A 13,378-nucleotide genomic window follows, 5' to 3' on the forward strand; every position below is an offset into this window, starting at 1 on the left:
AGAGCATTCGGAAATGTCCTGAGTCACTCAGATGCTTTTAAAATATCTCCCCCTGCGTGACTTATCCAAGGTCACACAGGGGATCTAGAGCCGAGCCAGACCAGGCGTCCATATTTCCTGTGTCCAGTCCAGGTTTGTAGCCACAAGACCATCCTTCCTCTCGGTGCACATGAGATATGTATCCTCCACCCCCATCCCCTTGGTGCTAGCCCCAGCTGGCTGGATGACACAATGAACTGTCCCTTCACCTCATTCACAGGCAGTAGCCGCTAGCTGTCTCTATGAAACCCCTCAGTCACACCACATTAGACGAATAGGTATTATTTCAGATTTCTCAGGGGGGAAAAAGAAAAAAAAGGAGCCTGATGTTCTCTCTTGTTCATGAAACGGGAGCCTCAGACAAATTCCCACAAGAGACCCCAATACATCTGTTTCCCCATGTAATAAACATGCTCATATTGCTAGAAATACCACACAAAGTGTTCATCACCTACAAAAATGGATGGCTGATCCCCACAAAGTGATGCTGGGAAAGAGCTCTATTCCCCATTTCTGTCCCACTCCCCTTTTCCCTCACCAGCTCTATAATTTCTGACCTACACACTTCCAAAGCAAAGAGCAGAATGAATATACTGCACAAGAGAGCTGAAGCCCTTCCTCCCACCAGGACCTGGGCTCCCGCTAAGACCACAACAAAGTTTGGATGGGGATTTTTTTGGAAATTTGGGCCCGTTCAGATCCAGGTTTTCGGCTTAGCCCATTTAGGGAATGAGAGAGCTGCCAAGTTTTGATCTGGATTCAGGGGCAGAGCATTCAAATCAGGGATCTTTGCACACACCCAATCACAATGTGAGTGTTCAACTCCCAGAAGTGCTGGTTCGTAATGGTCATGGACAGAGGAGCCAAACAAGCCAAGAGCAGAACCAGTCTGAATCCTTGGTCTTGACTCTAACCTAACCCCAAAGGGCCAGCTACCTGCCTTCCTTTCACCCTCTCTCACCAGAACTGGGAGAGCCGAAATAGCAGAGAAGCTACCGACAGAAGCAATCCAGAGCTAATTTGAAGGTTCAAGGGGTTTGCATCTGAGCATCAGCATTTTTGGACCGTTTTCCAGACCTGTGACTCTGTCTCTGCGAGCGATGTGCAGAGTTCCAAAGAGACTCAACACACCTCCAAGTGCAAGAGAGGCACAAGAATCACAAGAGCCATGCTGCAGGGGGCTTTCTCCCTCATCAAACCAAAAGACGAAGATCCTCTGTGGCAACCAATGGGACATCCCAGATGACATCATGAGATGTCCACGCAAGGAAAGGAGAAGAGGAACATTAAGTGCCAGAGATCCAGTTTTCCATAACTGTCCTCAGAAACAATTCTTAAAAGAAACCAGGCTAGAAATACACGAAACATGATTTACTAGACAAATTGTCCTCAAACAGAAGGTTCCCTCCCCCCAGTTCCACCCCCACGCCCAGTTTTCCATGAAATGTCAGCAGGTCTTGAAGATAATTTTGCCCAGAATGTGGGTTTGCATCCTTTAAATTCCAGCTCATAAAACAAAACAAAAATCAGTTTACTAAAGCAGTGCTATAAAACTATGACCAAGCTGCCAAGAAAAGCTTCAGTGTACATGAGTCAGGGAGCCAGCCTGGATTTTAACTTACTGCAAATCTTCAGCTGTGTGATGGGAAAGGGAGCAATGGGAAAAACACAGCGCACAACTGAAGCAAGTATATAGGAGTCACTAGGCTGAGGAGAAAGTGTGTCCAACGCTGTAGTAATGTACTCGGTCAGCTGCAGAGGAGCTAAATTTCACATACACCCCTGAAATTCTCACCTAGGTAAGTATGTAGCTACTGCAGCAACAGGAGCCATACCAGCGTATCACAGACATGGATACCTTTATCCTCAAAATAGCCCAGTGACATAGAGAAGTGTTAATAGGCCTGTTTTACTAATCGGGAACGGAGACACAGAGAGATTCAGACAAGTGACTTGCCTGAGTTCACACAGGGAGCCTGACAGAGCCAAGAGGTGAACCCAGATTTCCCATGTCCCACTGTGCATTATACAAAATGGTCTCTCTCATGCACAACCCCCCACCCCACGTGTGTAAAGTACCTGGTGCCATAAGGTACAGTGAAGTCAACACGGCATCACTGCCTTTAACAGACATACGTTTAAGAAATGAGAGGACTCAGAAAAGCTCCTCTGCCCATCGTGCTGGCTGATTTTGGGCACATCACCTAGCGCCTGACGGGTGAAGGTGCTGTACGCAACTTGACATTTTGCAGTTGGGCAGCACAGGTACCTTTCTTGCCTGTGTTTTTCTCTTTTCAGGATGGGGAGACATGCAAAACCTTTTTCCTCTTTAAATCTTCTCTGGGCCAGGACCTTGTCCCTCTTTCTCGATGCAAAGACACCTGGCTCCAGGTCAGAAACAATGCTTTGCTGCTTCCCCGAGAGCGTGGTTTCCATTTTGCAGCTGCACTCTCTCCATGTCAGGTCTCACAAGACGCACATGTTAACAAGACACCATTTTAAATTCTCCTTTAAAAAGGGGACTTGCTTCTTCCACAGAGCAAGCCAACAGCTGACTTATCCCTCTCGCCTGGGATTTGCAGAAGGAGCTCAAGGAAGTTGGGGCCAAGGACCATCTTTTTGATCTGGGCTTGCACAGTGCCTTGCACAGTGGGGCCTGGCCACTGACCGAGGCACCTTGGTGCTAGAGCAAGAAGGAAGTACCCTCCTGCCATTGGATTTCAATGGGAATTAGGTACCATTAGGCTCTTTTGGAACTACCAGCCCTCATTATTAACACTGCAGTAATACCCAGAGGCCACAACTGGGTTAGAGTCCCGTTGTGCTAGGTGCTGTACCAGCATAAAGCAAAGTAACAGTTTCTGCCCAAAGCAATTTAATCTTGGGCCCTGATCCAGCAAAGGAGCGCTACCTGTGCCTGCAGGGAGCCCTGCCGGCTTCACTGCATCCATCCAGGGCTCACTGCAGGATAAGGGCCTTCAAATCAATTTATTCCCCCACATCTCCCCCAGCTTTCCCTGTGCATCCAGGGGTACTGGAACAAATTTGTAGCATGGGGGGAGCTGAGAGCCACTGAACCAAACTGTAAACCCTGTTGGAAGCCAGTTCAGGCCACAGGGTGCGACAGCACCCCTCGTTCCAGCACTCGTGAGTGCATTTGGTCATTATGTCCACTCTCTGAGGCAAGGGCTGCTTGCATTGTGTCTGGCAATCACACCTACTGAAAACGGAAACATGGACCTGATCCTAGCAGCAGAAATACTCAGCAGCGAACATCTTGCAATCCCATTGAAACACCAAACTCCCGCGCCAACCTCATTTCCCCCCCCCCTCCCCCAACCACAAATATTTCAGACACTTGGCCATGGTGTGGGATGTTAATGTTGCTAACATCAGGGGTCAGGCTTGATGTTCCAGTGCAAGGGATTTGGTGTGTGTATGGTTTCTTTTTATATATAATTGGGGTGCCTGGGAGCAACCCGTGGAGGGAGAGTGTTAAATAGCATGATGGGTGCGTGTTAAGGTAGTCCTGAAGATGCACCTAATATTAGGTCTCCTTGTGAAAGGGTTTGTGTAGCTGGGTTCCGTAACTGGTTGTTAATGAAAGGATTTTTTGCGCGGGTGAGGAGAAAACGCATCATGGTTGGGGTTTCCTTAAAGCAACAGAGATTGTGATGGAAACAGACAAACCAGCAAACAAAAATTAAAAAGATGCACAGATGAACGGAAAATAAACTTCCAAAATAACCTGGATATTTTAAAAAAACCCCAACAAACGAAAAACCCATGTGCAGAACATTACATAGAAAAATCACAAGCCAACATCTTCTCCAGCACCAGTCACAAGTCACTGCAGAGACAAGTTTAGACGGGGACAATCCTGACAGTGACAAACGAGACCTGCAGACAGACAGACACAGACTGCCCTTCGCAACGAGACGGCGGGGAAATGTCATGTGTCAGCATTTACAAATTAGACTTGGAACACGCAGTTTCAGCCTGGAAGACAGAGCCTCTCAGTTAACAAAATTAATTCATCTGAGTCACTTTGGTTCAGAAGGTGACTCTCTCCTAAATTAGAATGACTATGGACTCATTTGTCTAGAGTGAAATGCAAAAGCCTCATTTGTCATGTGCCCCGTGTGCCAGGGTCCCAGTAAGCCTGGTCCTCTTCAACTTTTAACCCTTTGCCTTGGTTCTCTTTCCTAGTTCAAATAGGAAACTGCTTGTTACAACAATGAGGGTCTCCAATGTGTGTGTGTGTGGGGGGGGGGGGGGGGGAAGGGAAGGGGTTTTGTAGGTTACATCTAGTAACTTTGAAAACTCTATTCCCTCAAGCACTTCCTGAAAGGACAATGTATGTGGAGGAGGGAATAAAGCCTGAATATTGCACTTTGTCTCTTTTTATGCTCACACACTGAACACGGTGTCAAAAGTGAGTCAGATCCTTAGAATATTGCAGTAAGTAAATCATGGCGGCGTACCAGATTCCTGTCCCTAAGCGAAGGGACGTGAATAGGGCAACTGGACATTCTTTAGATGACAATAGGGACCACAACAGAATTGCAAGAAAGCTGGATAAAAAGGGAAACCGAACTAGAGGAGCCATGCAGTCAGCTGTAATGAGCAGAGGCTGCCCACATGAGCCAACAGCATCTGGATACAACAGCAGCAGACCTGTGTAAAGCCCTACAAGCACCCCCAAAAGCATTTCAACCCACAGAGAATGTCGTATTACAAAAAGGTGTCGAAAAACCTCTAGGTCAGCATACTGCTGAACTGTGCAAAATGGCTGATTCATGTGATGATCAAATCTTAAAAGATGAACTAATTCATGTTCGATTAGTAATGGCGGGGAGGGAAAACAATGCAGGAGCTCAAATGAGAATGTTCTGAGAGCCCACATTAACTCCATGAAGAGCTACAGATGTGCTGAGCTATTGAACACGCTCACATCCCAGTGCAGAGTAAATAGAGCAGACAGAGAGAGATCATTAACCAAGCAGCACAAGGAAGGCATGAAAATACAAGGAAACGCCCCAAAATTTGTGCAAAAGCAAATGCACAAATACAAAGCAGAGGAAATAAACAGTTTTGTTAGTGTTTGCAAAGGAAGATCTGTGGGTAATGTGGAGGAAAATTGGATAATAGAACGTGCCTTACCTCTTGTGTCATATGCAATAGTTCTGGCAACTAAATTATGCCAAAGCTTGAAGACAAGAAAAACAAAGACAAAAAATGCACTAAAACAGGGAGCAACCAGAGACTTTGCACATATATGACAACAACCCGGTGCAAAACAGCAGAAATAAATGGTTTGTAAAGCTCATTCTCGTACCAGATGCAAGAACAAGGCAGCAGCACACAGACAGCAACTGAATACCAAAGAGAGATAGTGGGCCATCAAAGGATGTGGTAGGCTACAAAGATTTCCTCAGAGAAGGAAAGTGAAATTGCAACCAAGCAAGACCAAATTAAAAGTTATGATGACACCATCGTAATATCATTAGGACAATATAGTTTGCAAGCAGAATGCCAAGGAAAAACATATAGGCTGAAATATTAGGTCACACGGAAGCCATCACTTTCAGCACAAACCTAAAGGCACTAAACTTGGGACAAAGGACTCACAAAATAGACACACAAGCAAAACAAAAACCAGACCCAGAGCAGACAGTGAATTGTGGCACTGCGGCAAAGCTTGCTAAAAATGACCACGTTTTGATGTACTCTGCTACCTTCCGGGCATGTTACACCTGGAAATAGGTAAAATGATTCAGGCAGTACAGCACCTGTATCACAAAGTATCCACTGCATTCAGAGAAAATATAATAGGAACAATAAAGCAAGTGGGGGGAAAAGGCCTCATTGGTAAAGTCACAGAGACCACAAGTTGGATAAGCAGCGCAGTAGCCATTGAGTAGCCAGGCAAGCTGCACATAGAAAGACCCAAGCAATTTAAACAAAGCACTACAAAGAACTCACTGCCACATGCCTACAACTGAAGAAATATTACCCGAGTTGGCAAAACGAATGTATTTTCTGTACTTGGTGCCGGGATGTGGATGTTGGCAAGTGCTACTGGATAAGGAAAGCAGCTACCTCGCCACATTTTGGAACACCAGCAAATAGACAGATGCTTGAAAAGGCCATTTGGGGATCAAACCTGTGCGAGAAGAACATCAATGCTGCCAGCAATCCACACTAACAGGATTTGCTCAGCTCAGTGCTGGTGGCATTCTGGTGTAAGGGTGTGGAGACAGCACAGTGAAAGCTGTGGCAGATCATGATCACAACCTCATCGGACTGCTGGAAGAAGTCAGGGATCCAACTCTAAAATTAAATACAAAGAAGATGAAGTTGCCATCGACTGCAGTCCTCTCCTTGGGACACTTGCTGACCTCCCAGCGTGACTCTGATCACGGTAAAAGCAACGCAGCAGATGGCCACACACCTAAAGAGATCAAATCAGTTCAGAGACTATTAGCATTTATAAATTATCTGACAAAAGTTTTTCGAAGCCTCTCTGATGTACATGAACCCCTGAGGTGACTACTTGACAAAGAGGCAGCCTGGGTATGGTTATGTCACGAAGCAGACACCACACATACCAAGGAGCTGGTGACCAGTTATCCCATGCTGAAATCCTCTGATGTGGACAAAGAGGCAGCCATGCAGTGTGATGCCAGTGAGGCAGGGCTGAGGAGCAGCTGGTTGCTTTTGCATCACTGTTACCAACAGAATTAGACACAGGTTTCTAACCATCAGGGGCGTGAAGTTCTGGAATAGCCTTCCCAGGGGGAGCAGTGGGGACAAAAAAAACTAGTTAGCTTCAAAACTGAGCTTGATACATTTATGGAAGGGATCGTCCGATGGGACAGCCTAGTTGGCCATTGACTGATCTTTGACTAGTGGTGGTAAATATGCCAACGACCTGTGATGGGACGTTTGATGGGGTGGGTTCTGAGTTATTACAGAGAATTATTTCTGGCTGGTGAGTCTTGCCCACATGCTCAGGGTTTAGCTGTTCGCCATATTTGGGGTTGGGAAGGAATTTCCCCCCAGGACAGATTGGCAAAGGCTCTGGGGGTTTTCCACCTTCCTCTGTAGCAAGGGGCACGGCTCACTTGCTGGTGGATTCTCTGTACCTTAAAGTCTTTAAACCATGATTTGAGGACTTTAATCACTCATTCATAGGTTAGAGGTTTATTATAGGAGTGGGTGGGTGAGGATCTGTGGCCTGCAGAAGTCAGACTAGATAGATGACCATGTTGGTCCCTTCTGACCTTAGAGTCTATGAGAACAAAGATGCATCCCCAATTGAAAAGGAACGTCTTGCGATACCGTTCACGGGTGAAAAGTTCAACCCAGCTGCTCAATGACAGGAAACCATTTGAGTAGAAGTGACCGTAAACTGCCCGAGAGCATTTCTTAAAAGCCAGCAGCCCCAAAATGCCGTCAGCACGTGCCCCTGTAACTGCACCATTAGAATTTGGATGTACGCGACAAGAAGAGGATGGAGATGTACACTGCAGACTTCTTATCCAGAGCTGCCGTGCAGCGTGAAAACACTGCAGTCAAACGTGAGCAGGAGATCCTCAACCTGATAGACGCAGACAGTGGCAGCCAAGCCAGTTTCATGCCAGTTTCAAGGCAGGGGCCAGAAAGAATCAGAACACACCATACAAGACAAAGATTTACAACTACACTAGTCTAATCAGAGTGGCTAGACACCTGGGGAGAAGCCCCAGATGCCTCTCAAAGGGCACTGGACCTATTAAGACAAGCTGAGTGTACAAGATAGCATTCTATACAAAGGCAGTTGAATCATAATACTCCAATTGTGGATAACAGACTTTTCTCTATAGGAGGCATTGTGGAATAGAAGCCTATCTCCAGAAAGCCAGAGATAAGACAAGTAGTATCTCCTCTCCACGACTGTAACTCATGCCTCACAGATTCCTGTTTCCTTTAACTGCAAAGCTTTAGCTGAAAACTAAAAGCTTGTTCTGAAAATGGCAGAGAGGAAAAGAGAACATGGACCATTTAAAAATGCCAGCGAGAGTATATACACCACATAGTCTGGTGTAACCATTAGCTTTCTATCAATCTAAGGAAGCTGATCTACAGGTTTCCAGTGTCCACTGCGCACACAAGACACTGTCACAGATGGCATATTAGGAGCCTTTCCATTCTGAAGCCATGTTTCCACTGCCTTATCATCAGTGCTTAACTTGTGCCAGGGCTTGCCAGGGCCGAGCCCCGGAACTTCTAGGTTTGGCAGTTCATAGCCCCGGCACCTCTGGGCTTGCTGAGTGAGTTATGAACGTAAAAAAATTGCTTGAGCCCCGGCACGTCTTTCATTCCAAATGAAGCACTGCTTTGTAACTGGTAGTGTGCGTAGCTTTCGCAGACAAACTCAAGTTCAAGGTTCCATCACAAACCCAGAACTCTGTGCAGGTTTGCAAACTTTTGGGGCTGATTAGGGACTTCTATATGAACCCTGGGCGAGGAGGGAATCATTCCCCAAACCAGAAGATCTCCACAATTTTGATTTTTTGAATGAATGAAATTTTCAAGACAAAAAACAAATCCACAAGCTATTCTTTTAGGCTGCTGTTTCTCATGCCAAGTCTTAGCCCAAAATCATATTTGTTACAGGAGAAAGACAACAGAGCTGGCTGACTCCGTTATAAGAAGTAATAAACCCTTCATACATCCCTTTAACAAACAAAATCATTTAATTTATGAATGCAAAAAAAGCACCTTTTTAACTTCAACATTTGCCAAGTAGTTTCATCCTATGCACTTGTTCTCACTGAGTAGTTTGAAGAAATTTGATCTAAATTTAGAGTCAAAAGAAACTGACACGGACGTGTCAATCCAGGGCTTTAAAAAAAAAAAAAAAAAGTAACAGACACTCATCTGAAAAGCAATGGTCCTTGGTAACTGTGCAGTCATGTCTCATTCAGTCAGAAGGCTGACAGAACGGCTCATCTACCCCGTACTGAATGAGTTTTCTTGCACATATGTCACTCCTCCAACATGTGCACAAGCAGCATGTAGTTTCCTTTCGAAAACCCCCTTCGAGAGAGATCCTCTTTATAAGCATCTATTGCCTGTTAATACCATCAAAATTTCTATCCAGAGGCCACATGCACCATGCACAAACAGGAATAAAAACCATATTCTCCCTGCTATGCAAGACTTCATACATACTCCACATGAATAATACATAACCTCTGCACATGCCACTGCATTTTTCTGCTTTGACCCTAGACGAGCTGTCTCTCTGAACTCTCTTCCAAATGTCTTTCCCCACCTTATATTTCGGTGGCGGGGGGAGGGGGAGATGGAATGGGGGAATAAGGGGCCAGGTGTCCATGGTACAGCAATCATGTCAGTTTCGGAAAATGTAGATGATTTAAGGGGTCTATTGTGTGATCTTATCCTTTCTGACTGTTTTATCAATTATATATAAAGCTGCAGAGGAGTTTTAATCGGAAAAGGAAGATCTTAGCTTTTCTGTGACCTTGCCTAGGCTTAGTTTCTCCTGAGGCAACATTAATATATTCAGCATTGCCTCCTACTTAACTCCTCCACAACACTCGACAATGGATTTGATCACTTCTTACCTTTAAGAAACTCGGGTTGAACTTTAGATTACATCATTCCAGGGCTGATGGGTCAAAACATTTGCTTTAGATCAGTTACGTTCCACTGAACAGTCAAAGGAAACTGTTAGCAAAACCTCCGGCTCGGCCTTTTATGCTGAAGAGATGAGGGACTGCACACAGCCTAGGCAGATAAAAAACATGAAAATGGTTAGGCTTTTACTGTGCTGAGTCCACTGCCTCTCATATTGACCAGTATGGTCTCATGGTTTCCTTAATACTCCTTCCCTTGGTCAGTCTGTATCCATCTGCTGTCTTGTACACACTTAGATTGTAAAGGAAGTAGCGTCTCTCTTTTTGTTGTGTGTTTGCACAACACCTAGCACAATGCGGTTCTGCTCCATGACGAGGGCTCCTAGCATCATGATAATACAATTAATAAATAATTAATAAGCGATTGAATCTAGAAGTAAGTATATTTCATTTGCTTTTTGCTGATGCAAACGTTTGCTAATACACACTGTTTCTACGTCCCCCAGAATGCACTGATTTATGGGATTATTGACAGTCTTCCTCAACTTTGCTGCTAAGGACTTTTGGTTTTTAATCAAGTCCCAGAAATTAGGAGTCTGATTCTCCACTGCCTTGTGCCTTGTCACTGTTTGTGCTGAAGTCGGTACAAAGTAGCTCCAAATGCTAACACATAGATGTTGTGGCATTTTACACCCATTTGGCACAAGCATAAATGACAACTCAAGGTGTAAAGCAGGGAAGGATCAGGCCTTAGCAGCCTAGGATGACAAGGCAGAAAGCACAAATGGGTGTCGCAGCGCTGTCAGAGATCAGACACACGCATCAGTCAGTAACGTGTGTGTGTGTGTGTGTGGGGGGGGGGGGGGCTAGAATCTCTGCCTTTTTTATTCATTCCAGGATGGAGTAAACTGGGTTAGGATAAAGCCTTCAAAGTGTCCCTATTTTCAGTCCATTCAGAGAACACAGGTGATTAACGTGAGTGGCTATTTAGATAGATTAGGCCACTTGTCCATTTGTGAACACAGCTTGGAGCTAAGTGGACAAAATCTACTGACAGTGTAATTCAGCAGTCGTGTCACTGAACCTTCACTCAGGGCTGTAGTGCTGGATAAGACCATGACTCAGAATCACTGCAGCCATACATCGGCTTCTCGAGATTGCCAGTCCTTTTATACAACCTTCCCCTGTAAGCACTAGTATAGAATTTGACTGGGATGCTTTGGGTTTTTCAGTTTGACAGGCTGGAGACGATCCACATTGTCTAGACACACACCCCCTTTTACCAAGACTGTCCTTCAAGAAACACTATAATCAAGTTTGTCTTATTAGCCGCCAGAGCAAACTAGGTCCAAAATCATCGTTGCAGCCCCGGATAACACCGTAACGTTTGTAGAAACTGACAGCAGTCAATCCCAACATTCAGCTCCAATAAACAACATCTGGGCGTAGAGATGACAAATTCTGGAGAAACAGTGCCCAGTCAATAAATCTCCAGGATTGACATCAAGTAGAGCTCGGAGTAGCTTCATCTAAAAAAAGGTGATTACTTTTCAATTAATGTCCTTTGAGCCATGTTTGCATTTTACGTTTCATAAAACCAACCAAAAGAGAGCTGGGATGGATCATAAATTCAGACTAAAAAGAAAAAGAAAACACACTTCTGCACCGTTCTCATCTTACTGCTCTACCTTAGTTTTATTAGATCAGCCCTTGCTGACAAGTCAGGGTTTCTGTTATGCAGCCCCTACCAGGGGGCTATCATGTTGTTGTAACTTGCTTTGGACTGCCCCAGCATTTCTGCTTTGCATCAGCAGAGATTACTTGGACTGCCCTACTGGACTGTACAACATGGTCTGCTCTGTACAGCTCCAATATAGCAAAGCTCTTGAACACGTGCTTAGCTTTACGCACATGAATGGTCCCACTGACGTCAGAGACATGTTTAAGTCTATTAGATCAGGACTTGTACGGCTCCATAACATTCCACAGTCAGTTTGTTTCAGTAAAAACAAAACAAAACAAAACAAAAAAGGGGGGTGGGGCTGGGGAGTCAGGGGAAGTGGTTACAAAATTAAGAAAATTCCTGCTGCTTTCCTAGCCACTTGCTGATTTCTGGACCACATATTTCCATTTTGGATCGATGAGCGTATTGAAACCTGACCCAAAGCCCATCAAAATCTATGGAAGTCTTTGCACTGACTTCAATGTGCTTTGGATCAGGCCCTTAGTGAATAAAAGATTTAACTCTTTGAATAGTCAACAACTGGAAAGTGTGGGCAATATTTGTATTAACTCGGTTTCTTGATGTACTCCTCGCTTTCGGACTTCCTGGTCCCCTGGAACTCGGTACTGGGTGTACATTGTATAGGGAGGGGGTTAAGAAAGCAGAAATGCAAGTTTGTTCTCTCAAGTCATTGAGTAGCCAAGATCAGAAATCAGGCCTAAGGCTCTGATTATCCCTGATCTCATAATTAACTGAACAGCTCTGAATATGAAAAAGGTGTGTGTACATTAAAGAGAATTTCCCAAAGTTACCAGACACCCATACAAGACCAAAACTTAGTCCAGCAGCCATACACTTAAAATAATGCAGATTTTGCAAGAAAACAACATGCTAATTCTTTATAGCGGAGCCAAAGTAATCAGCCATTACCGGCACAGAGCAAAATTATTGTTTCGGGCACTGAAAGGCTGTCCATGACACATAGCACAAAAGGTGCTGCAGAGATTGCGTTCAGACTCAAGATCTGCTGATGACCAAGCCCGAAGAGCAGTTCATCAGGAACGCAGGCACTAAGGGATGAAAAACTATGCCAAGCACATTGATCCCAAGAATTTTTTTTTTTTTAAAAAAGACTCGATATTTAAGAAGTGACTAGGATATTAGCTCCAACATCACTGAAAAGGCCTCTTCTTTTTTAAATGAGGTTATCAATTTTCTTTTTGCAAAGCATAGTTTACTGGCAGGTTTGTCTTGATTCACTGGAGTGTGCGATAAGAATATTGAATGACCTAAGTGGTTTATGTTTTCCACCACATTGACTGCGGTCAGTATTTTCCCCATTAAAACAGGTACGGGTGGTTAGGGGCATAAATCTAATGCAAATGCTGCACGCTGGGGCATTTTTAAGCCATCAGTTACCACACATCTGACACGTGCCAACCCATGTGAAGTTGTCTGAGAGCAGAGAGGATGTCAACTTTCAAATTAGTCTCTAGAAGTTAGAGAACCTTTAAAAAGTTGGAATAGTTACAAAGAAAAAGCTCAGAGCCCAGTTTTCAGAGAGGCTGAACATCTATAGCGCCTGCTGAAGTCAACATCTCTGAAAAGCAGGCCCGACTTTCAGCTTGTGCTTATGTCCATCTCTATTCAGTAACACACTTAAATGCATGCTTTAAGTCACATTGAAGTCCATGCCACCTTCCCACCAAACTGGCGTCAAAGGGATTTAGAGCATGCACTTAAGTGCTTTGCTGAATCAAGGCCTTAATGATTTTCTGGAGAGGAGAATGAAAAGAAAAAGCAAAGATGAAAGAGAGCAGATAAAATCTTAGAAACACAAGAAATTGTAAGAGGACAATTTTTTCTGTAGAGCCAACTATGCGCTAATTTGTTTTTCACCTCGAGTTTTACTTTTATAATAGACCGTGTACTGCAACTGTAGGTTTATATACCAGTACTACTATTTATT

The 13,378-nt window shown here is 44.5% G+C and overlaps 1 long non-coding RNA gene across 2 annotated transcripts in view; it reads right to left on the bottom strand.

The window, feature by feature from the left end:
• LOC137147362 (uncharacterized) overlaps nt 1-13,378 on the bottom strand; it is an 87,689-nt gene that overhangs the window by 69,748 nt on the left and 4,563 nt on the right. For both annotated transcript variants that reach the window (XR_010918190.1, XR_010918189.1), the window contains exon 2: nt 9,675-9,837. This is a non-coding gene — a long non-coding RNA (uncharacterized lncRNA). The remainder of the gene's footprint in view (nt 1-9,674; nt 9,838-13,378) is intronic.

Source organism: Emydura macquarii, unplaced genomic scaffold (assembly GCF_026122565.2).
Source record: "Emydura macquarii macquarii isolate MOO-44397 ecotype Brisbane River unplaced genomic scaffold, CSIRO-AGI_Emac_v2 contig_554, whole genome shotgun sequence".
Classification (NCBI taxonomy): Eukaryota; Metazoa; Chordata; order Testudines; family Chelidae; genus Emydura; species Emydura macquarii.